General features: G+C 36.1%; 1 protein-coding gene across 7 annotated transcripts in view; it reads left to right on the forward strand.

The window, feature by feature from the left end:
• The window catches only part of SOX5 (SRY-box transcription factor 5), a 920,340-nt gene that overhangs the window by 127,844 nt on the left and 767,638 nt on the right, over positions 1 to 24,858 (forward strand). For all 7 annotated transcript variants that reach the window (XM_074325920.1, XM_074325926.1, XM_074325925.1 and 4 more), the window contains exon 2: positions 6,312 to 6,393. The gene's annotated coding sequence lies outside the window, so the exon portion shown is untranslated. The remainder of the gene's footprint in view (positions 1 to 6,311; positions 6,394 to 24,858) is intronic.

A 24,858-nucleotide genomic window follows, 5' to 3' on the forward strand; every position in this document is an offset into this window, starting at 1 on the left:
TATCTGACTGTGAATATAAATGGGAGATAGAGAACAAGAACTTTTTCTACAGTTTGGATCATAGAGGATTCATGACTAAAAGGGGAAGTCTGTCACTTAGAGCTAAGAGCTAGACATTTGATCCTTCATAAAATGAATCAGGGAGTACAAAAAATATTTTGGGAATTGAGGACAGTCACATTTGGACACACTCAAATGTTTTTACATCTAAAGTGAGAAAAAACTGCATAATGTGGAAAATATGACAGTGTCCTTCAAATTTGCCCGTCTGTAGTAACCTGAATAGATGGGGAAAAAACTCACTGATACACAAGGGAAACGAACATGCTAACTCTTACAGTTTCATTTTTGGAAACTCTTTTGGGCTGGTGTCTATAACGACATCAATGGTTGGGCCATTAATTTGATATCAATTGATACTTTTGGCAAATGGCTAAGTTTAAACTCTAGTGTTCTGGTGAAATTCTGCTGTAGATGACTGATGACATTGTATCTGCCATGTTCTTAATTTGCCTTCCTTACGGGAATGACGCATAACTGCATCCTCAAGCTGATTGTTGACACACTTTAGATTTTAAAAAATGAATATTTTTATTCTTCATTGTTTAGTAACATCAGACCTCAGTTCTAGGCTCAACTCTGTTACTTGCCCGTGACCTGGTACAAGTTAGCTTCATCTCTCTATAATGTATTTTCTGTAAAAGGTGTACAATAGCCTAGGTGATTAAGCCCATTTATAATTTTAACAGACTTTGAGTAACTGATGGTCCATAATCTTGATAAATAAAATAAATGGAAAATTTTGTTCATACTTCAAAGACCTTTCAGATTTCTGTTTACTTTAATGCACTAGAAAACGCATTCTTAGACGTTATCTTTAAAGTGTCTATCCAAAATAGTATGCATCAAATGACAGAAATCTTGGTTTTTCAAATCAGTAAGGTTCCCCCCCAAACTAATCTCAATTAATTTCTGTTTTCTTTTTAGTGTAAGTATGCCTGCATGTGTAGTTCTAGATGGGGGAAAACAGGAGAGTTTGGGGTCGGGGGGAAGCAGGAAGAATATCTCACATAGCTACATTTATTCTGATGTTTAGATTTTTGATTTACTAACTCACCAATTTGCAAAAATATTCAATAGGATAGGACATGATTTATGACACACTTCACTCAAACTGGTAAAACAATTACACCATCAGACTATGATAAACTATGTATATATAATGTCATACCTAAAGCAACCACTAAAAGCTATATGAAGAGACACTCAAAAACACTGTAGGCAGATCAAAATTGAATTACAAAAAAATTTGAATGAAGGTAGGAAAAAGAAAACAGAGAATTAAAAAATAGAAAAGAATTGCAAAATGAAGCCCTAACATACCATTAATTACATTAAATGTAAGGAGTCTAAATACAACAATTAAGAGACATATTGTCAGAGAGTATAAGAAAAGTCTTCAATTATAATGATACAGGCAGGATGAAAGTAAAAGAATGAATAAAGATATATTATGAAAACATTAATAAAAAGAAAATAGGCTTTGGAGCAAAGAAAATTCCAGTGACAGAGAAGAATTTTATGTAATGATAAAGGAATTGCTCCATCAACAAGATGTGGCAATCCTAAATATATATGCACTAAATTACTGAGCTGCAAAATACATGAAGCAAAAAATGACAAATTCGAAAAAAGAAATACACAAATTCACAAATATAGTTGAAGATTTCAACAACCCTATTTATCAATCCCTAGAAAACTAGATGCAAAATCAGCAAGGATATAGAAAACTCAACAACATCTGTAACCAACAGACTATAATTGACACTTTACCCAACAGCTGCAGAACACACATTCTTTTCGTGTGATCATGGAACATATACAATATTGACCCTCTCCTGGGCCAGGAAACACAGCTCAAGAAATTTAAAAGAATTAAAATCATATGGAAGGTATTCTTTGACCACCATGGAATCAAATTAGAAATCAATAACAGAAAGAAAGCAGAAAAATCTCTTAGCACTTGGAAAGTAAGCAGCATACACTATAAATAACTTATAGGTCACAAAGGATGTGTCAAGGGACATAAAAATACATTGCACTGAATGAAAATAAAAATGTAACATCCAAATTTGTGGGTCACAGGTAAGAACTGCTGAAAGGGAAGTTTATACTTTAAATGTATATATTAGAAAAAGTCTCAAATTAATAATCCGCGCTCCCACTTCAAGAACCTAGAATAAGAAGAACTAAATAAAACCAAAGCAAGCAGAAGGAAGGAAATGATGTTAAGGAAAAAAGTCAATAAAATTGAAAAACAATCAATTTTTAAAATCTGGTTATTTGAAAAGATTGAGAAAATTGACAAACCTCTAACATGAGTAACAAAGAAAAAAGAGAAACAACACAATTTACTAATATTAGGAATGAGAAAGGGTTTATCTCTACAGACCCTGCAGACATCAAAAGGGTAATATGCTAATACTACAAACAATTCTACACACATAAATTTGAAAACTTAGATTAAATGGACCAATTCCTCAAAAAACACAATTTCACAACTCATGCAGTATTAAATAGATAATTTGAATAGCCCTATAACTAAGAAGGAAATTGAATGTGTAATTTTAAAACTTCCAAAAAACAACACCTGGTCCCAGAGGTTCTACTAGAGAATTCTAACTAGCATTGAAAGAAGTAACATTAATTCTATGCAGTCTATTCCAACAAACCATTTATTTCATGTAAGTAGTACTACCCAGATACCCAAATCAGAAAAAGACAGTATAAAAGAAATGAAAACTAGAGAACAATATCCCTCATGAATGCAGATACACAAATACTTCATAAAATAGTAGCAAATAGAATTTAGCAATATATAAAAAGAAAATAAAGCTTGACAAATTAGTAGTTATTCCAGGATGCAAGGCTGGTTCAACTTGAAAAACTGTCAGTATGATTCCCCAGGGTTAATGGGCTAAAAAAGAAATAGCACATGATCCTATCAATTAATGCAAAAAAAAGAAGAAATCAACACCTATTCATGATAAAAACCCTCACAAGAAGTAGGAACAGAGCACTTCCTCAGCGTGACATAGAGCATCTGTAAAAAATAAAAATCTACAACTGACATTACTTTTAATGACAAAAGCCTGAATTCTTTCCTCTCAGATGAAGAACAAAGTCAAGAATGTCTGCACTCTATGCTTTTATTCAATACAGTGCTAAAATTTCCAGCCAGTGCAAAAGATAAGAAAAATTAATTAAAAGCATAGAGATAAGAAAAGAAGAAATCAAACTGTTCCTATTTGTAAGTGACATGATTCTTTATATAGAAAATCCCAAGGAACTTAAAAAAGCAAAAAAAACGACAACCCAAAAACAAACAAAAAAACCACTCCCCATACTTGTGAGTTCAGAGAAGTAGTAGGATATAAACTAAACATACAAAAATTAATTATATTCCTATAGAATAGCAATAAACAATCGGACATCAAAATAAAAAATATATATGCTACCATTTACAATCACTAAAAAATTTAAATACTTAGGTATAAATCTAATAAAACATTTATAGAACTTGTATGCCAAAACCGATGTAATACTGGTGGAAGACCTAAATAGATAAATACATCATATTCATGGACTGGGAGACTCACCATAGCAAAGATGTCACTTCTCCCCAATCTGATATACAGGTTTCACACAACTTCTATCAAAATTCCAGCAAGACTTTTTGTAGATATTGGCAAGATTATTCTAAAATTTATTTAGAAAGGGAAAGGAATCTAAATAGTCGAATAAAGTAGGAGGAATTAATTTACCCAATTTCAAGATTTATTATACAGCTTCATTAATCAAGACCATGTAATATTGGCAGAGAGATTGCAATGGGGTAGCATAGAGAACCTAGAAATTGACCCACACAAATATATACAACTGATTCTGACAAAGGTGCAAATGGTTTCAAATGGCGTTGGAGCAAACGGATATCCATAGGCAAATTGAAGCTTGACCTAAGTCTTACTTTTACAAAATTTAACTCAAACTATATCATGAAGTTACATGAAAAACTTAAAGCTATAAAACTTTTATGGAAAAAGTAGAAAATTTCAGTATCTTGGGTTAGGCAGAGCATTTTTAAATATTACACCAAAAGTATGATCCATAAAAGGAAAAAAATTGATAAATTGGACTTTATCAAAATTAAAAACCTTATTAAAAATTAAAAAAAAATTGGGAGGATGAAAAGACAAGATAAAGACTGGGAGAAAATATCTGCAAACTATATATCTGACAAAAGACTAGTATTAAGAATATAAACTTTCAAAACTATAGTAAAAAATAAACAATTCAATTAGAGCATGGACAAACGCATGAAGAAACATTTCTGGGAGAAGATATATATATAGATAACAAGTATCTGAGAAGACATGCATAATCATTAATTGTTAGAGAAAAAACCGAATGGCTGAAATAAAATATAATGACATCAACAAACTGGCAAGGATGCATAGAAACTGGCTCACTCATGCATTGCTGGTGAGGATGTAAAATGGTACAGCTATTCTGCAAAACAGTTTGGCAGGTTTTTAAAGAAAACTTAACATACATCTACCATACAATCCAGCAAGTGCACTCCTGGGCATTTATCCCAGAGAAAGAAAAACTTATGCTCACACAAAAACCTGTATACAAATGTTTATAGCAGCTTTATTATAATAACCCCAAACTGGAAATGATGCAGTGTCCTTCTATGAGTGAATGGTTAAACGATTCATGCCATAGAACACTACTCAACAAGAAAAATGAATGAACTATTGATAGACACACCAACCTGGATGAATCTCTAGATACTTACATTGAGTTTATGATTTCATTTATATACTTGAAATGAAAAATAGAGAAATCGTGAATAGATGAATGGTTTGCAGGTTTTAAGGAAAAAGTAGGGTGGGAGGGGAATGGGTGTGGCTATAATAAGGCGACGTGAGGGATTCTTATGGTGACGAAAGTGTTCTGTATGTTGACTCTATTGATGTAATGGTCTTGATTTTGATATTTTACTATAGCTTTGCAAGATGTTACCTTTGAGTAAAGAATGCACAGGGTCTCTCTGTATTATTTCTTATAAATGCATGTAAATCTACAATTACCTCAGACAAAAAGTCTTACTTAAAAAGACAACTCTCTGGATTTGAGGTTAAAATTCAAAGCCTCCCCTTGGCCCTTTCCAACCTCATTCATTTCCTGCTTCTCTCTCTCTCACGTCATGCTGCTTGCAGCCACAGAGACCTTTTTGCTGTTCCTGGACATGTCTAGCAAGCTCTTACCACACGACCTTGATACAGTAACCCTGCCTTATCTGCAGGGCATATGTTCCAAGATGCCCAATGGCTGCCTGAAACTGTGGATAGTAGCAAACCCTATATATGCTATTTTTTTTTACACATATGTACCTATGATAAACTTTAATTTATAAATTAGGCATGGTAAGAGATTAGAACAGTTATGATACAGTGTAAGAAAAGAAATAGAACAGTTATGATACAGTGTAAGAAAAGTTCTATGAATGTCACTCTCAAGATATGGTATTGTATTGTACTCACCCTTTTTGTGATGACATGAGATGTTAACTATACATAATGAGATGAAGTGAGGTACTCAGAACAACATGCAATTTCAAACTTATGAATTGTTTGTTTCTGAAATTTCTCATTTAATATTTTCACACCACGGTGACCCCCAGGTAACTGAAACCACGGAAAGTAAAATGTCGAATGAGGGGGATTACTGTGCTTGCTGCTCCCTCTGCCTGGAAAGCTCCTCCCTCTGGCTTACTCTCTGCATCCTGGCCTCTGCTTAAATGTTACCTTGTCAGAGAAGTTTGTCCTTGAACAGTCTGTTTAAAGTAGCACCCCCATCACAGTCTCTTCTCCTACCTGGATTTATTTTTCTTCTCTCATTAGAAACAAATTTGGTATTTTTAAAAATTCCCAGTTCTTATCGGAACCACACATTTCCTACTGCGCCTCCTCGTTTCTATGTGTCCTGGGATTTGGAGCATTTGATGTGAAAAACTGGTTCGGTCCCTTTTCTTTCCTTCCGCTGATGGCTCTGAATCTGTCTGGGTGGAATTTAAGGGTTCTGTAGTACCTAACATGCTCTCTATTTTATGATGCTCAGCTTATCACAATTCACTGGATTTCCCCAAGTAACTAATGTTTGAAAGAGTCAACCTTGACTCCACATGACTCCACATGCCATGCATGAATCTGCTTCTAAATAACTTAGCTCTTATTTTCTTCTAGGCTTTTTAATCAGCCCGCAGTGTAAAGACACACTTCACAAGGATCCTTAGACGTCTTGGACAAGCTATCCCGTATGTGGCAGGTATGTCTCCATCTAGACCCTGAGTGTGCAAGAAATGGAACTGTCTTTCTTCTTCTGTAGATAAATCTGCATTCTATTTAGATTCCCGCTTTAACCGTGTGGCAACAATCTGAGATGTCATCCAAGTTCTGGGTGATTTTATGAGGTACTAAACTTCTGATGGGTGATGCACCTGCTCCTTGGCTCACCGAATGGGGAAAGATGCATGATTCAAGGAAATGAAATAAAATGCTTCAAATATTATACCCCCTATGATAAAGAATATTGCTTGTCCTCTTTTGTGTATCTACCATGTGATTTTTAATCTTTATAATGGCACTGAATCCTTTATAGTAAGGATTTGCCATTTGAGGAAACCAGGATGTTGGTTTGCTACAGCTGCCATAACCAAGTACCACAAACAGCGTGTCTTAAACAGAAATGCATTGTCTCACAGATCCGGAGGCTAGAAGTCTGAATTCAAGGTGTCAACAGGCTTGTTTCTCTCTGAGGACCATGTGGGAAGAATCTGTTCCAGCCCTTTTCCTTGGCTTGTAGACAGCATTTTTACCCTGTGTGTTTACATCATCTTTCCTCTGTGAGTGTCTGTCTCTAAGTCCAAGTTTCCTTTTTATATAAGGATGTCAGTCATATTAGATCAAGGCTCAAACAAATGACCTCGTCTTCACTAATTCCACCTGCAACAACCCTGTTTTCAAAAGTCACATTCTGAGCTGCTGGGCGTTAGGACTTAAATATAAATTTTTTGGGGGGTGGGGGGAGCTGGGGACACAGGGTTCAAAGAGGCTTCCTGGCTTCACCGTCACACAGACCTTGAAACGCCATTACAGAGATTCTCCACCATAACTGTATGACTCAGCAGTTGCGTTCTTTCTGCTTTATTTACTGCACTTCATCTCAGGCAACTCGTGTTGCAGGCCTGTGCAATGAGGAGAGTGTGGCTTTCCTTTCAGCAACAAAACCAAGGCTGGGTAAGGCATGGATCCATTTAGGAAAGGAACCCTTACTTAGACATAAGGTCATGCCATCGATGAATTCAGAATAACTCGCTTACACAAAGGAGAAACAAGAACATGTTTGGGGAGAGATCCACTCTAATTCCATCATACTATAGGATACAAAATGAATTTATACTTGAACCAGAGGTGTATATTACACCAAGATTCAAATGGCTCTAAAGCTGCTAAGATGGTGTCAACCTGAGTTTGGTGGTATTATTCCTATATCCTGTGATTTATATTTTTGGTGCTCTTGACCTATATTCATATATAAGTAGGCCATATGGATGTGGTCTGTTTCACGTAAGACATGTTTAAAACGTGTAATGAAACAACATATTTAAATCATGCAAAAGACAAAGGGGGAAAAATCTCTGCTATAGAGTCCCTGCAGGCATTTCCTGGATAATGATGATAGCTTTACTAAAAAAGATAAAGTATGCTCAACTTCAGTGAGGATTATATTCAGGAGAATTATCAGATTATTTTGGATATTTTTCTTTTTGAAACAATTCTTCAGTGCATCCTAGATGGGAGATAGGAATTGCAATAGTGATTTGGAAAAGTGGCTTTGTACGTATGAACATAATTTGAGTCTTGTAATATTTAGCAGTGTTTTATTTCCAACAGCAAATCTATATATTATTTCTTTCAGTTAGTGCCTGAAATATACACCTACAGAAATAAATTCATTATAAGATTTTTCTTGACAAAACTCTGATAGATGATCACTTACTGAGAAATATGTGTACTGAGGAATATTTAAGAAAAATACCCTTTAATGACACTGCACTAATGATATATATTTAGCTAATTGTGTACAAAGATCTACACATGATTTCATATAAAGTAGACTGATGGCCAGGTAAATAAGCCTGGCACAGGTGTGCAGAGTTCTGAGAATTAGATAGCAGATCTAATGAAAAGTAGAGGGAGCTTCAAAGAAATATTTTATTGTAAATTAGATTTCCCATTATAAAACACATATAACCACTTAACAAAAAATGCTTTTAAATAAGGGTAAAAAATTGCTAAGAATATCAATAAGCAAAAGCAAAAAAGTAACCTTTTGATATATTTGCTTCTCTTTCTTTTTTATTCATTTGTTCAACTGAGGATTGCTAGCATTTAATGCAGACATTTGGGAACTAAGGATGGAGAGGACAAAGTTTCTGCCCTGATTTACTTTATCAGGGAAATAGACAGTCAATGAGTCCTTAGAATAGGTCATAAGTACAGTACTAGAGGACTGTGGGCCAGAGAACTAGGTATCAACTCTATCGTCAGGTCTGGAAAGGCTTTGACAGGTAGGTTGGGATAAAAACCTGAGAAGAAATCTGTTAGCCAGAAAAGAGAAGAAAATACATTTCAGTTTGAGGAAAGAACATCTGCCAAGGTATGGGAGGATTAAAATAACATTATACAGGAACTGTAAATAATGTAGCATGTCTGGAACAATAGAGAATGAGGTTGGAGAAGTAGTGGAGATAATATCATGGGTATTAGTGCGAGGTATCCTCCTGCAAGAAAAGTTTCAAGAAGGAAGAGAATATGTTTAGAATTTCACTTTGGAAAAATTAACCTTTGGCAATATGATTGGATGGCTGGCTTAGAAATTACAGACCTTAGACACTAAGGGTTTGGTAAGAAGCTGAAATAAAGTTTAAACAAATGACACTTTGCTTGCATGTGCCTCTAGCAGAATTTTGGTAGGGACACTAAAATTTATTCTGATGGTCATATGTTTTTATAAAATTTGCAAAAAATATGAGTTTTTAACGTCAATTAGTTGTGAGTACTTTCTATATTATTACCCCTCTGTTTTGCTACTCTTAATGTGGGCATTGGTGACACAGATTTCGTGTTCACAATTTTACCTTTGTTTTCTTTAAACGAGCCCCGGCATTGTATAAGCTTAGGCCTCACTTTGCAAATCCAGCCCCAAGACAATATTGCAGCAATCCAGAAGAGAAATAGCTCCTAAATCAAGATAGTATTTGTAGAGATGAAGAAGAAAAAGATGAGAAGACTAAGGAGAAAGAATTATTGGCTCTGTTGTGAGGCAAACGATAGTGCCAAGATTTCTCACTTCTATAGCTTAGTGAGTGATAAGGCTGTTAACAGGAAAAAAAAAAAAAATGGTAGGGGCAGGTCACTATTGTAAATAACAGTTTATTAAACATCTTTGTGTGCATATTTCATATTTTGGGATTTACAAAAACGGATTTGCTGTATCACAGTGTATAAATATTTTAATGGATTTTGTTATCTGTTACCAAATTGCTTTTCAGATACCATGTTTCCCCCAAAATAAGACCTAACTGGAAAATAAGCCCTAGCATGATTTTTCAGGATGACATCCCCTGAACAGAAGCCCTAATGCATCTTTTGGAGCAAACCTTAATATAAGACACAGTCTTATTTAAGACTTATTTATAAAACCTTAATATAAGCCTTAATTTTCGGGGAAACACAGTAGGTAGTATGCCGTTTAACATGATGTATAAATGAGTTTCCTTGTCTACTCCCTCTAGCATTGGGCATTATAATTCTCAAATTAAATTATTGGGTAAAATCAGTACCTCCTTTCATTTTACTCTGAGGTGAGATAAATACCATCCATTATTGTTAGCTCTGCATAGAAATCTATTTTCAGGGGGTGATTATAGTGGTCTTTTCCTGGTAGTAATTTAGGAAGCATTAGGAGGTAGTTGTAAATCTTTTATGTAAGTAGTTATGTTATAAACTCTAAATGCATGCATTCATACATATATTATAAAATCTAGATGTAGATTGGGCTAAAACAATTGTGTAGATCAGATAGTTTGAGACCAGGTATCAGCAAATTTTTTTCTGATAATTTTTTTTCCAGATAGTAAATATTTTAGGCTTTGTGGGTTAGGGGATGAAATTGAGGATACTATGGAATACTTCAAGAGAGAAAAAAATTTTCCACGAAATTTTTACTGACATAGTTCAAAATGTAATAATTGAGTAAATTTTTTATAATAGAAGTCAAATGATGAGAAAAATTGAATTCTTTTTGGGGAGGAGACATTTCACTCAATTGTAGTTCAAAGTTAATGTTCTCTATCATCAAATTGATTGTAAATGTTAATTCATTAAGCTGTTTGTGTTTCAGAGGCGGTGAGCTGAATTTGGATCACGGTCCATACTGTGCCAACCCTATTTTAGACAACCATATTTAAAAGTCATTTTTCCATTAGGCTTTGTTAAATATTTAATTTGATGATAAGTTTCATACTTTATTTGAACCCATGGCCATCTACAACATGCAAAACACCAAAATGCACATGCACACCTGTGTGTGTGTGTGTGTGTGTGTGTGTGTGTGTGTGTGTGTAGCATGAGTGGTTTTATTCTGCATTGCCAGTGGTACTGGGATATATTTGGGATTCTAACACTATTACAACAAAGCATTTTGTCTATTTAGGTTAGGAGCCCAGAGAAGTGAAACAGGAAACTAGACTTGGCAGGTCCAAATTTGGTCTGTTGATGTATGTATTAGAATGACTTTGAACGTTCCCTGTTTTGACTTGAGTTGACTATAATTGGTTCTGTTCATTAACGTCTGTTTCTGCAAAGTTTTGGGAGTTTGCGCTTTGGTTTTAGCTTTGCTGTTGCTCAGCAACTTTCCAAAATATATTAATTCTTCCCTCACTCTCCCTCCCAAGCTTGATGTCTTGAAATATTTTTTATAACTCACATTTAATTTGCTAATGATTTTTGTGGTAAGGCCACCCAGTTTCTAAAGTTTCAAGAAAGAAAAGGAGAGATGAAGAAAATAAACAAAATGGAAAGATATGGAAATTTTGAAAGCTAGTAAACAGGTCGTTTCACCCACTGTAGAGATTGGGCCATCTAGTATCTCGAAAGTTTCAACTGGAATTTGATTCCGAAATTTAAGAACATTTTTTCCTTTAAACTTTTAATGAATGGTTTGGGAAATCCATTAAAACTTAGATAAATTTAGCTACTTTCATGAGTATGCTGAATTATGGGTTGGAATTCTTAAAAACCGAGGATTGGATTGAAAGTTTATGTTTTATCTTTTTAGTCAATATGGGTGCAAAGAATTGGTATCTTTTTAATGTATAATCAAAAAGAATTCAAATGAATAAACTCAATATGCAAACCTTATTTTAAAAAATATTGAAAATCTTTTCTTGCATTACTGGTATGTAGAATATTTTGATTTAATATTCTGTTTAATGGATACATATGCTATATCTATTTTTGCAACAAACACAGCTATGTATATTTTTTAGAGATAATGTGTTATTAGATTGCAATTTGTTTTTGAGAGTCAGCACAGGAGAAAAATTCCATCAAAATTAAATCAGAGAGACCCTGGTGTGTGTGGGGGGAGGTCCACCAAAAAGGGAGTCAAATGGGGATAAGCTGATTTTCAATTAAGTGGGACAGAGTTATGTTGTTTGTAAACACTTCTATGTATAGCGAAGTATTCATGGTGTCCCCTTTGCCTAGATCACTGTGACACACAGGTGAGGAACCAGCGACCCTCTGGACCTGTCCTGTAGCACTGACACCTGACACATGCAGGTGGAGGGGAAAAACTAGGTTTGAAACACACAGAAACAGAATCTACTCTGTGGAGAACCCTTCTTATGATTAGATGTGTAATACTGTAAACAGATAACATGGTTTGTATCAATGGCCAGTCACAATAGACGTTCTCTCCTGTCAAAAATGTAATGTCTAATTCAGTTTATACTATTATTAATGCATTAGATATTTTTACCTTTTTTGATCAATATTACATAAATAGAGTTTCTCAGATGTCTGTTGTTTTAGGATACAAACTTGTAGCAGTAATACAAGCAGCAAGTACCACTGTGTGTGTGCAGCTGCGTGTTTTCTGAAACCCAACTATGTAGAGTTAAAAACCAATTTTGATTAAACATACTAGATAGAATGGATTATCTTTCTATTTTCTCTATAGAAAACAATATTTACAAAGAGGCAATCAAAGAGTACGCAGCCAAAAACTTAGGGAAAAAAGCATTAGAGAGGTGTGCTCAGAGAGCTAATTATCTGAATATTATATTTTTTTCCAGATTTGTGATGTTGGTGATATTTCTCAGCATTTTAAAGTAGTAATTTATTGGGATTCTTTCATTGTAAAGAAATATTCACTTTCATGTTAAATTAATTTTTTAAAATTTGTATTCTTATTCTGAAATTGCATAAGCTTTGGGCTCCCATAAAACTGGATCCACAGAATAAATACTTATTAAATATTTAGATACCATAAAGGTAAGAGTCACTTTTAGCCTAGCATAGAGCCTAGTTTATAATAGTCACTCATTATGTGTTTGAAATTGAATGCTTCTTCATAAAAACAATGAGTTATTTTTTGCAGTGATAACTGGTGCTTTATACGGACATTAAATGATACTTGTAAGCTGTAGCTAAAAATTTCTACCTTCTCAGTATCTTGAGGTGATAAAATCATTGTTTCTACCAACGATTTTCTTATGGGTGAAAAACTGTGAAAACTTCATTTAACCAGGGATTTGACATATGCAAATATTATCATTTCCCTCAACCATTTTTTCTTTCTTTCTTTTTCTTTCTTTTTTTGGTTTAATTTGTCAAAAGAAAAAAAAAAAAAGGACGAAAGAGGAGGGGAGGAGGGGAGGTACAGAGAGGTAGGGAGGGGTGGGAGCAGAGAGGGAGGGAAAGAGAAAGCCTCATAGGTCAGAAGACTTTTTGCTCTGAATGAATTATATTGTAGTGGTAGGAGAATCTTTGAACAGGTACCTCAAATTCTGAGAAGTGACCAGGACACAATTAGTTAATGGTACTCCTAGGAAAGTACTAGCAAAGTACTATCAAGATTCTCTATACATACCTCCTTCCCAATAGAAAGTTTCAAGCAAAACTTTATGTAACTAGTACATTTTGGGGATGATAGTGTCTACCTGTGTTAAAGAACTTCTTGTCACTGGGCAGTACTTACAATGTTTCAAGGAATTAAGCCCAACATCTTCCTATGGTAAACTCATTTTACCATTTTAGCTATCATCACAAAGACAGTCACAGCCTGTCCTAAGCATCTCTGTGCTCACCTGTCCCAATTGTCCCTGGAGATTTAGGCATGCTCTACACACGTATAGACAACCCCTTTTCAAAGCATCCCTTTTGGGCACACAAATGGATGGGAGTTCGCAAAGATGCATCCAGGGATGACTGTTCCTACATCGTTCACCCGATTACTTCTGGGTGTGTTGATGGAGGAAGCCTGAGAGTGGATGCAGGACCAAGCAGGGGCTGCTGCTGTGCTGGCATCAACAGGGTTAACCAGCCTTGCCAGCATGAACAATGGAAACAGGGCAGCTCTAAATGAAATGAGCTGAATATTTCATTCGGCCACTCAGCTGCCTGCTCCAATTGCCTCCTTTACTAAAATAAGAGCTTAATCTGAAGTGACAACAACATCAGTTTTTGTGTGCTCCAGTCACACTGAACATGACTTCCTTAACATAAACACTATTTACATGGACCGTCTGGATATAGCAGGGAATCAGGAGCGTGCCCAGCTAAGACACAGGGTACAATGAAGGACGAGGAGCAGGCAGCTGAGAATTAACATCAGCAAATGAAAGCCTGACCCTCAGAGGGCATGTCCCTGATACGTTTTAAAATGAGAGAGCATTGCACCAGTAACCTTAGCCTTTGTAAAGATGATGCCATTTAAAATAAAATAGCACCTTTTCAGTTTAGACACTTAACCAAATGCATTATGTCTGACCCATTTTCCAACTTACGTGACACGAGAGGATGGATCCCTAGCTGCAATTATTAGAATCTTTCAAACAATTGCAACCAATAACCTCCCTTTCCAGACTCCTTTTCATAGCAGTTGTACTTCTTTGAGATAAAGAGGGCATTTCGTTCAGTGAGGGCAGGCCACACAGAGACGTTGGGGGAGTGGGAAAGAAGATGTGACCCTTGAACTGAAGGCTTTGATGTCAGTGCTAGTGGCACCCAGGAAATCCCTGTTTGAAAGTGATTTTCAGCTTGAGAGTTCTGGAGATTAGAAATCGGAGTGTGACACAGCACCAGCCTGTCAGACTCCACAAAATAACACAAGTTACTTATTTCTAGCACCTCAGAATAGATAATGAAGGAGATAGAAATCCTCAATATACATTATTGATGGTTTATTTGCACAAGGAGGATGCTATAGTATTATTTTTACTCTGCTAGCCACCCTCTGGGAACAAAATGTAGAAATATTTAACTTAATCCTATTAGAATTATTACAATGAACGAGATTCGGTGGTTTTTCCACCAGCTTCATAGAAAAGGAAAGGAAAGCACAGAGAATTTGCTCATACATCTGAAGTCACACAGTGAATCAGAGAGCAACAGGGAAGGACTTTTGTTTTTGTTTTTGTTTTTTGCCAATTTTTTCTGCTTCCTTCATTAATGCTCTCATTTCTAAAATGGCTCTTCTCTTAAAATTTCCTGTGACTGAGCCCTGTAGAGGGCTGATACCAGACACTGATCTGTGACTCTGAAGACCTGAGGCTGCGGACAAAATGGTAGCTCTTTTTAAAACACAATTCTGGGTTATCTTTTCTCATACTTCAGGCTATGTGCCTGAGTGAATCCTTGCAGCCATTACCCCTGTGTTGGCGTATTTTAGACACAGGTCTTATTCACTAAGAAGAAAGGGACTGATCATTTAAAATAAGTTTTTGTTGTTGTTGTTTTTTTTTTTTTTAAGAAAAGTGTAATGAGTAACAGGAAGAAAAATGGGAGAATCATCAATATCTAGGTGGCCTTGATAGGACACTCGTTAATCAGTAGTCATTTGCTGAGAATCTGTGAGATCATCAAGCATTATAAAATGATCTCTGACCCTTTGAAGCCCACCCTCTAGTGAAAAGTTTTATCATAATTTGAAAAAAAAGAAGTTGAGACTTTGGCGGAAAACCAGTAAGAATATGATTGGGAAAATTTTTAAATGCTGTTTTTGGTGTTTGAAATAATGCTCCTCTACTGTGTTTTCAACCTCATTTTTAACTTACAGGAAATGTGAACAAAAGGACCCTCTTTTGCTCACCACTTATTAAGCATGCATCAGCTCTTTCAGGTACTATTCTAGTTGTGTCCCCAAAAAAATAACTCGTGTTTTCTCACAATCTGATGAGGATACTACAACTTGTACAAATATCAATTGTACACCTTGGTGAGTGCCTTGATAAGACAGGTACCAAATGCTTCAGAGCAGAGAAGAGCTGGGAATTACCTGCTCTGTGAGACCTCTTCAAATGACAAGGAACTTAGCATCTATCCCCAGTAGTAGTCAGCTCTTCAGCTTGGTCTGAATAGTCAACAAATGTCACCTGGGAATGGCAAAGTCACTGGGATGGGGTCCATGCACAGATTAGGCTTGGGAGGCAGCCTCTGCACAGATTATTGAAATGGGAATTTGCTAAAGGCACATGGGAAGCTGAGCTGTGCTTGGAGCTCCTCTGTCCAGTGTCTCGGCGTCATTCAGCTACAATAAGGTTCATGATGACCCTCTCTTTTTCTTTCTCAATGGCTTGCCTTCTCATGGGATGCCTCTATTGCTTTGTTGCCTCTTAGTATGAAGGGGTGTGATTAGCCAGAGACAGGTGCAGGATTTCTCTTGGGGTAAGTGATAAAACCCACTTTGAATAATTTCAGGGCTCTAATGAGAAAATGCCTAAAATAGACTTAGGTAGTCTACTGTCTCTTCCATTGTCTTTCAGCCACTTTTCTCCTAGTTAATTAACAGTGGCCAGGGTCTCAGTTCTGAAATACTGTTGTATATCATTAACTAAGCCACTATAGTTTTATGTTTTCCCAATGTAGAATGTTTTAAGAATACTTTGCCATTCTTATTTTCATGTAGATGAATATTAGACGATTCCCTGTAAAATGAATCATAAAAACCCCTTCTTTCCTCCTTTACTATTTTTATTTTAAACCTTTAGGGAAAGATGTATTTGCTGTGTTGTATATGTTGTATGTGGTGTCATCTCCTCTCTCTTCATTGAAAATGAGGGACAAAATTTTCTCTTGCTAAAATAGAAGATACTGTTTTACAATTTTTTAAAGAAGAGTTTTGCCATTTTCTAATATAAGTTTCACACTGAGTACTAGTTTTCATGAAAAGGACCATGTTTTAAAGCATAATCCAGATAGAAGATTGTGTATCTCACACATTTCTGCTTAATCATTTAATGTTTTATTGTAAGTTTTGCCCAGTTAACTACTAGCAGAAAAATTCATTTTTTTACATCTCACCATTCAAACATCTAGTGATTGGGGGTTCGGGGGTGGCGAGTGGCAGATTGAGTACAGGCGACCCTCAAACTCTATCTTCTCCAAGCCCTTGCAAAACCTTTCTGTATAATATCGGGTTGTCATTCTCTTATCTCCCACCTTGATTGGCCTATAATTGCATCCCATCTGCAAGACCACAACCCAAAAGTCAGCATTGTGATTTTGCAGCAGCTGATGCTGCGGAAGGTCAATGCTGTGCAGATATTGATGAGCTTGCTAATTTGTTTAGTAGACAGAATTTAGAATGGGGAACAGGATGTGTCTGCTAGATGTCATCATCCATCAGCCCAGGCTGCCCCAGGCACTGGGTTTGCTTTTTGCCAGATTCTAATTTTGCTGTATTTTTTCTTTGCTTCAATCTACTTTATTCATTTATTATCGTTTGGAGAGTGGTGTTTGAGATAGGGAAAAAATACCCATGCCTCGCACTTGAGATTGAAGGTTCTCATATGTTGCTGTGTTTTGATATCAGAGGATTCAGACTGAACCTGTTGGTCAGTTGATTGATGTAGTTAGTGAACTACATCACCCCTAAAGCACAGGGTGACCGGCAGACTTGTCAAAGTTGCCCTTAGGCCTACGTGTTTCTCCCCATCTTCACCAAGATCAGCATTTGTATTACTAGATTTCTTCCTTTGGGCTTTACTTTCAATTCATTTAAAAATTATGTTTTTGAGCATCTACTTTATGTTAGTTATTATTGTAGGTAATAATAATTATTACTGGTGACTATGTTGGTGAACAAGACAGAAAATCCCCTGCTCTGAAAGTGCTTAGATTTTAGGGCTGAAGATACAAATTAAAAAAATAAGTATACCATACTTTAAAAGAGTGATAAATCAAATGGAGGAAATAGAGTAAAGGGTAGAGTTGGAAGTGCTATTTTAGGTAAAGAGGTCAGGAAAAGTTCTCGGAGGAGATGACCCCTGAGACGTGAATGAGTACAAGTCATGTGAAAATCTATGGGGAGACTTTAGGGGGAAGGAATGGTAAAGGTAAAGACCCAGAAGAGACATTGAGTATGTGAAGTTCCAGGAACAGCAAGAAAGCCTGCAAAGGTAAAGCCGATGGGAGGGGACAGGGTGGCAGGAGGCAGCAGGGAGATGAAATTGGAGAGGAAAGCAGGGTGAGGCCACTTGCATTTAATTCTAAGTGTGATGGGAAGCTGGTTGTTATTGGTGGAGTAACTTGACGAGATGAACATTTGTAAAAGCTTACTCTGTCTATGTGTGGAGAATAGACTGGAGGGGGACAAAAGCAGGGAGATCAGTGGGGAAACCATTACAGCAATCCAGTGAGAGGTGATTCTTGCGTGTCCTAGAGTGACAGTAGTGAAATGGCAAGAAGTAGTCATGATTTCATATATGTTTCATAGATCTAGCTGATGGTTTGGATTCAGAGGGGTGCAGAAAGGAGAACAATCAGAGGTGCTATTTAGATGTTTTGATTTCAAGTACTGAATGGTCACTGTGCCCATAATTAACCCATGTATATTGGGGTGAGGTGGTTACTAACAAGATGTTGTTTTTGAAGACTCATTGTTTGCAAAATTTGAAATAGCATGTAGAAGAAAGGAAATGCTAGAAGACACAAAATGAGTAAATGTTACCCTAAATTTAAAATGAGAGGAAAAGTTATATTTTTAAAATGCTATGTTTTAAGGATTTTAGTAAAATTCTAGATTGTGTTATTATATAGATCATTTCTAAAAACTTAGAAGGAAAACAGTGTTCACCAGAAGCCAGTGTGGGTTTTCTGAGATTCAATCATGCAAAATTAACTTCTTTTAAATAGAGCTACCCTATTATCAGATGTCATCATTTATAAAATATAGTTTTATATTATAAAATTCTGAGAAATTACGAAGGGAATTGGTTCGGTTAAAGTATAGTAATATAGACTAATAGCTGAAGAACCATATCTAAAGGATATAGATTAGTATATGGTTATCAATCTGAAGAGAGTTCTCTAGTCAGGTGTCACCCATTCTATTCATTGGCTTATCCTCTTTATGATTTTTGTTAAGACCTTTGATGAAGGAAGGAAGACGATGAGGCAACTAATACTTTAATCTTTTCTGACAAAGACATATTGGTACTTCAACCCATTTTATCTCATTTGGTGCTTAGGAAGCCAGTGTTAAGCTCAATGTTGGCCAAAATTTAATGGGATGAAATTTCATAGTGTTAAAATAATTCTACATGTAATTTTAAATCAATGGGTCAATTATGGGCAGGGGAATATCTGAATTGATAGTCCATTGTCAACATATTATGGTTGATTTTATGTTCAATGTAAGCCAACAGTAGGACATAGCTGCTTAAACAAGAGGTCGCGTCCCTTTTTAACAGCATTAATAGAAGAACTATAGTGTCCATAACTAATGATGTAATTGCTTGGTAAAATGTACATGGTCAGTTCACATATGTCACTATGGGTAAAATAATTTGAAGGATATTGACAATTTAATGTCTAAAGCTGGTCAGTGAGAGTAAATAATCTAGAAACCAGTAGTTCATATAAAGAGGAATTGGTTAGCCTGAAAAAGAGAAACTTAGGGAGAATTTCAAAACAATCTTCAAAAATATGAAAAAGAATTAGCCTTGAGTCAGTCCGAGTCTGGCAAGAAACTGATGATGGATTTAAATGAAATGATATGAGGAGAGTTTATTACAGGAAGTAATTATAAGGATATTAACAAGGTTGAAAATATCATGACCACAATAAGATATCACTTCATGCTCACTAGGATGGCTATGATAAAAAAGATAGGTAATAAGTGTTCGTAAGGATATGGAGAAATTGAAACCCTCATACACCGCTAATGGGAATGTAAAATGGGCAGCTATTTGGAAAAGAGTATGGTTGCTCCTGAGAACTTCCAAGCTTGTGAGTTACCATATGGCCTGCAACTCCATTTCTAAGTTCATTCACGAGAGATAAAAAATATATGTCCACACAAAAACTTGTACATGTTTATAGCAGAATTATTCATAATAGCCAAATAGCAGAAACAACCCAACTATTCATCAACTGATGAGTAGATAAATAAAATGTGGTATATCTATACAATGGAATATAACTTGGCAATAAAAAGAAATGAAGTATTGATATATATATATATATATATATATATATATATATATATATATATATGTATGTATATGCACACTGACAATATAGCTAAGCCTTGAAAACATCATCCCAAGTGACCAAAGCCATTTATTATTCCATTTATATGAAATGTCCAGATAAACGAATTTATAGCGACAGAAAGATTAGTAGCTGCCTGGGGCTGAGGGGTTGGGAAAAAATGGAGAGTGACTGCTAATGGATATGGGGTTTCTTTTTGTAGCGATGAAAAATGATTATAGTAATGGTTTTACAACTTTGTGACTTTATTAAAAACCAATGAATTATATACTTTGGGTGAATGTATGATATGTGAGTTATATCTCAATAAAGCTGTTATTAAGAAGAACCAACAAGGGTTGGTACAGTACTCTGGAGGGTAATAACAGGGAGTTGTCACCATGCTTAGGCCTGAAGGGACAAGGAGGGGAGCTGTATGGAGAAGCCCACCTGCCTAGAGAGATACCATCAGATTCTGAGAGTCACCTGTAAAGAGGGAGCTGCAGAAATGCATATCCTGATCTCACTCTTCTCTTTCTTTCTGATCTCCTGCTGATGTCTCCTATTTAAAACCCAACTAGAAGCTTGGGAGCTAGTCTCTTAATGTGATTCACAGAAATCAGTCTCCTGGGGCACAGAGCTGGGTGAAGGGTGGAGCCTGTCTGTGGGTGTGAAAACACAAGTGATTCTGTGTATATTCAGAACTGAGTCTAGTAGAGGAAAGTCAAAATTGGATGTGTCACCTGAAAATGAAGGGAAATCTGACCTCTGGAAATAGAGTTGGACTGAATCTGAGATTACGATAGTGAAATTACATAGAGGATTCCAGTTTTAAGTGAAGGATTGAATTAATTACCTCTGAAAGTTCCCTTGCAGTTGTTTCTGCCTCTAACCACTAGCACGTTGGCACTGATTGTATTATCCTTTGGCTAGCTGTGATCTTGGAAGTTCAAGGTTTGGGTTTTGGCTAATAGACGTAAGAGTAGGTACATTTTGATGAGAGGGGGAAATCAAAGGGAATATTATAAGTATGGGGTATTCACCTTGAGTTCAACTTCACAGAACAAATAAATTGAACACTAATGTGGTCAGAGACGGTCTGAGGGTAAAAGTGGAGGAAGAAAAAGAAAGAAGCTTGTCATCAAAGAAGATGTAGGATTTGGAGAAATAAAATTTGCCTACTTAATGATTTTACTGATTATGTATATTAACGCTACTTTCCGTTTTAGTTTAAACAGACAATAAAATGATTGCACTTTAATATTCTGGCTAAGAAAATTATAGCTGGCTTTTATGATGCATATAAGATGTCAAAACAGCATGTCTTCTCTCCTGCATATTTCACCAAGATTCCTTCTGGATTTGTAGGGGGAGTTACAGATGCCCCATGGAAGCCACATCTAACTTGGTGCTATGCACAGAAGGCATGCTTCATGTGACTCCTCGTTCCTTTTGCAAAGATGGGATCTATAGGATTAGGTTGAATGTATGAGAAGAGAGTGGAAGGTTCCTTGTGATCCTGCTCATGGAGATGCTGTATTCAGCAACCCCGTGGTTTGCAGGCACTTAATGTTGATGACTTTAGAGAAGTTATTTGATGCGTTTTATGGTTTTCTAAAATTGGTACTTTTACTCTGTGCCATGCTTTATATCTACTACATTAAATATATAGCAGTATAATCATTTACATGGTCCAGTGCCAAAATACAGAAACGAAGATGCTCATTTACAACTGTGGACAATATCCAAATAAACCACTGATATGCCCTGCCAACTTAAATGGATGGAGGATTTGGAAGAAATACTCAAGACTGTGGAAGTATACTTTCCTATTTATTTTATTTCTGAAATCAAGATATAGCTTACATATACTTGATTAGACATTTCTTGGCTTTTTAGAAATGACATTAATTTGTTCCCTCTTCAATATTTTGTATAGTCAATTTTATTATTTAACTAAAGGCCAATAATTTTAGATTACTTGTTCTTATTTCTTCAAGTACTATTTTAATTTTCATCAACTTGCTACTCATATAAATCATTCCTTGTAATGGATGGCATTTCACCGGTATAGGACATTTGTTTGGATATAGGACATTTGGTATATGATTATTGTTCAGATACGCATTTCTCAATTAAGTGACAAATATCCAGGAGTGCAGCTTTCTCAATTGCTTCCCATTCCACATTTTCATGTATGTTATTTATTCTTCACTGTTGTTTTTGGGTTTCACAATGAGGGAGAAGAAATTTCTCTGTTTACAAGTTTTCTTCTTAAGATATCTGGCTTTCCTGTAAGAAATATTTATGAATAATATAGGGTTAATATTAGAATTAAATGATTTAATGCATATAATACACAGGGCCTGATATGTAGTATTATCAAAGTCATACACAAGGCCTGACACATACTGGGGCTTAATAAACGATAGCTATGATAGATAGTGATGATAATGCTGATTATAAAGTCGTCTACAATGACCAAAATCAACTTTACGTAATGATTTGGGGGGAAATCAGGTAATTTAGTGGAAACTGTAAAATATTTAACCTTTGAAATTAGTTTTGAAATTCCACATAAATCTTAAAGCTAAAACACAAAACTTAAAATGTGCTCCGTGTGAGGTCTCAACAGACCCTCAGAAGCCTGAGTGGAAGTTTCCTTGTCATTCCTGGAAAGATGTGAGACATACGTATCCAGGGAAGGTGCTACCTATTTGTTCTTCTGGATTGTCTAAACTGTAGTCTCTATCAAGGCCGGCCATGAAACGCAGGCTATTACTAGAGCATGCATTATGTGTGTTGACAGTATGAATTTTTCTGCCTATGGCTTATCAGTATATGATGAGCTTTAAGGAATTGTCTCTATTAAAGCCAAATGGTCATGTAAAGATTCCTGTACTTTTAAAAAGACCATTATTGAAGACACTGTCAATTCTGTCATATCTTTTAAATAAAGACTTATTTGAAAACAACCACTTTAGAGGTCAGAACTAGGGAAAAAAATGTGTTTGGGGATATACATTTCTTTTACCACTCTCCTGAACGCCATATACACGAACCCAAATGGCTGCTGGGAAGCTCTCCTGGGTGCAAGTAAATGAGCTCTGGATGGACCCCTCATACCTGCCCCTCTGGAATTCTTCCCCAGTTGTTAAAGGAAAATCCATTCTTCCCATTGTCCAGACCCCAAACCTTTCATCCTTGACTCTTCTCTTTCATTTATATCCTACCTAATCCCTCGGCAAACCTCTGTCTGCACTACCTTCGAAATGTTTCCAGCATCTGACCACCTCTACTCACCTCCACTGTTTCGAGTCTGGTCTAAGCCACTGTCATTTCTGCTTGTGGCATAGACTCCTATCTGTACTCCTTTCTAACTTTGTTGCCTTTCAGTCGGCTTTCATATGGCAGCTAGGATGAGCCTTTGCAGTGTAAATCAGATCCGTCAGATTATGTCATTGTCTGCTCTGGATGCTCCACTGGCTTCCTTCCTCAGGGAATCCTCACTATGACTCCCAAGGAGCAGAGTCAGCCCCCACCCCTCCCTCTCAAACTTCACCTTCTACTCTTCTCCTCACTCTCTTTGCATGAACGATGTGCCCATGGCTCTGTCTCTGACATGCTGGGCACCGGCCCTCTCAGGGCCTTTGCACTCCTTTAGGGCAGAGCTCTTGGTCAGATATGCATGAAATCCTTCCAGCACGTTCTTCAGTTCTTGACTCAAATGGTACCTTCCTGGTGAGGCCCTTCCTTCTACTCTATCTAAAATCACTTCTGGCCCTCCCACAAACACTTTCTATCATCCCTTGCTTTAGTTTTTCTCCTTAGCACTTCCCTAACTAACATAATATAGAGCTATTCACTTGTCTTATTTATTTTTTGTCTCCCTGAGTAGAAAATTAGCTGCATGAGGGCAGGGAGGTTTGTCTGTTTTGTTTACTGTTCTACTTCTAGAGCCCAAGGTAGTTCCTGGCAGGTGGAGGCATTCAATAAATATATGTTGAATAAATAATTCAAAGTTGATTTTGGCTGGTGTTCTATATTTATGGCCAGATAAAGCTTAAATAATGAATGTTGTTTTCTTCTTGAATTCCATGCAAGCAGCTTTATGGTGAAAGTCGAATTCATACTAAATTATTTTTTTCATTCTTATTCTCCCTCAAGTATTTGCCTGCTGTGATAACATCTATCACATCCCTGTTAATTAACCACAAGTCTTTTGAATTTATCCAACTTTTATTGAACACTAAACTATTAATATATGCAAGTCATTGTATGAGTCTCTTAAAAGACATGTCTTTTAAAATACACTTCTAAATAGTTAGTAGGACAAGACTAGCACCTAATCCATGTAGAGGGGCTATTTTCAAAATAACAGAGGGCTGTTTAAAGAGGGATCCATAGAATATCCCACTGAGATTTTTCAGAAAAACATGCTCTCTTATCCCATCCACTGGCTATAAGTTGGGGTACATGTCTTGAGTCTTTAATGAGAGATTTTTCAGGTGAATCCATTAATCAATGTAACCACTCATTAAGAACCATTGATGTAACAGTTGTGTGTATTTCTGTGCTTTACAGACAGACAAACACATCTTACACCTTATTTGTCAGGGCCTGTCTTATATACATTCTCACTGTAATTGAAAGTTTCCTAACTTCAAGAAACATTCCCAAATCTATCCACTTTGGGGTAATAATCTAATATTAATATTAAAAGTAAATGTATATATTTATACTAGTTTTCTCTTTATGAATCAGGATGTTTTGGTTGCTGGTTTGTTTTGACTTTTTAGTTTGTTAATGAGTAAAGTCACCACTTGATTTCCAGAGGTGTCTGGCTTTGTGGGCACTTGTAGTGGCCACACTTCCCTTTCACCATTTGTAGCTGAATGGGTATCTATGTACTTCCCCAAATAGGTTCTCATACTAGTGATGAATGCGTGCTGGCTGAACTGCTCCCTGC

This window comes from Rhinolophus sinicus, linkage group LG02 (genome assembly GCF_036562045.2).
Source record: "Rhinolophus sinicus isolate RSC01 linkage group LG02, ASM3656204v1, whole genome shotgun sequence".
Taxonomy (NCBI): Eukaryota; Metazoa; Chordata; class Mammalia; order Chiroptera; family Rhinolophidae; genus Rhinolophus; species Rhinolophus sinicus.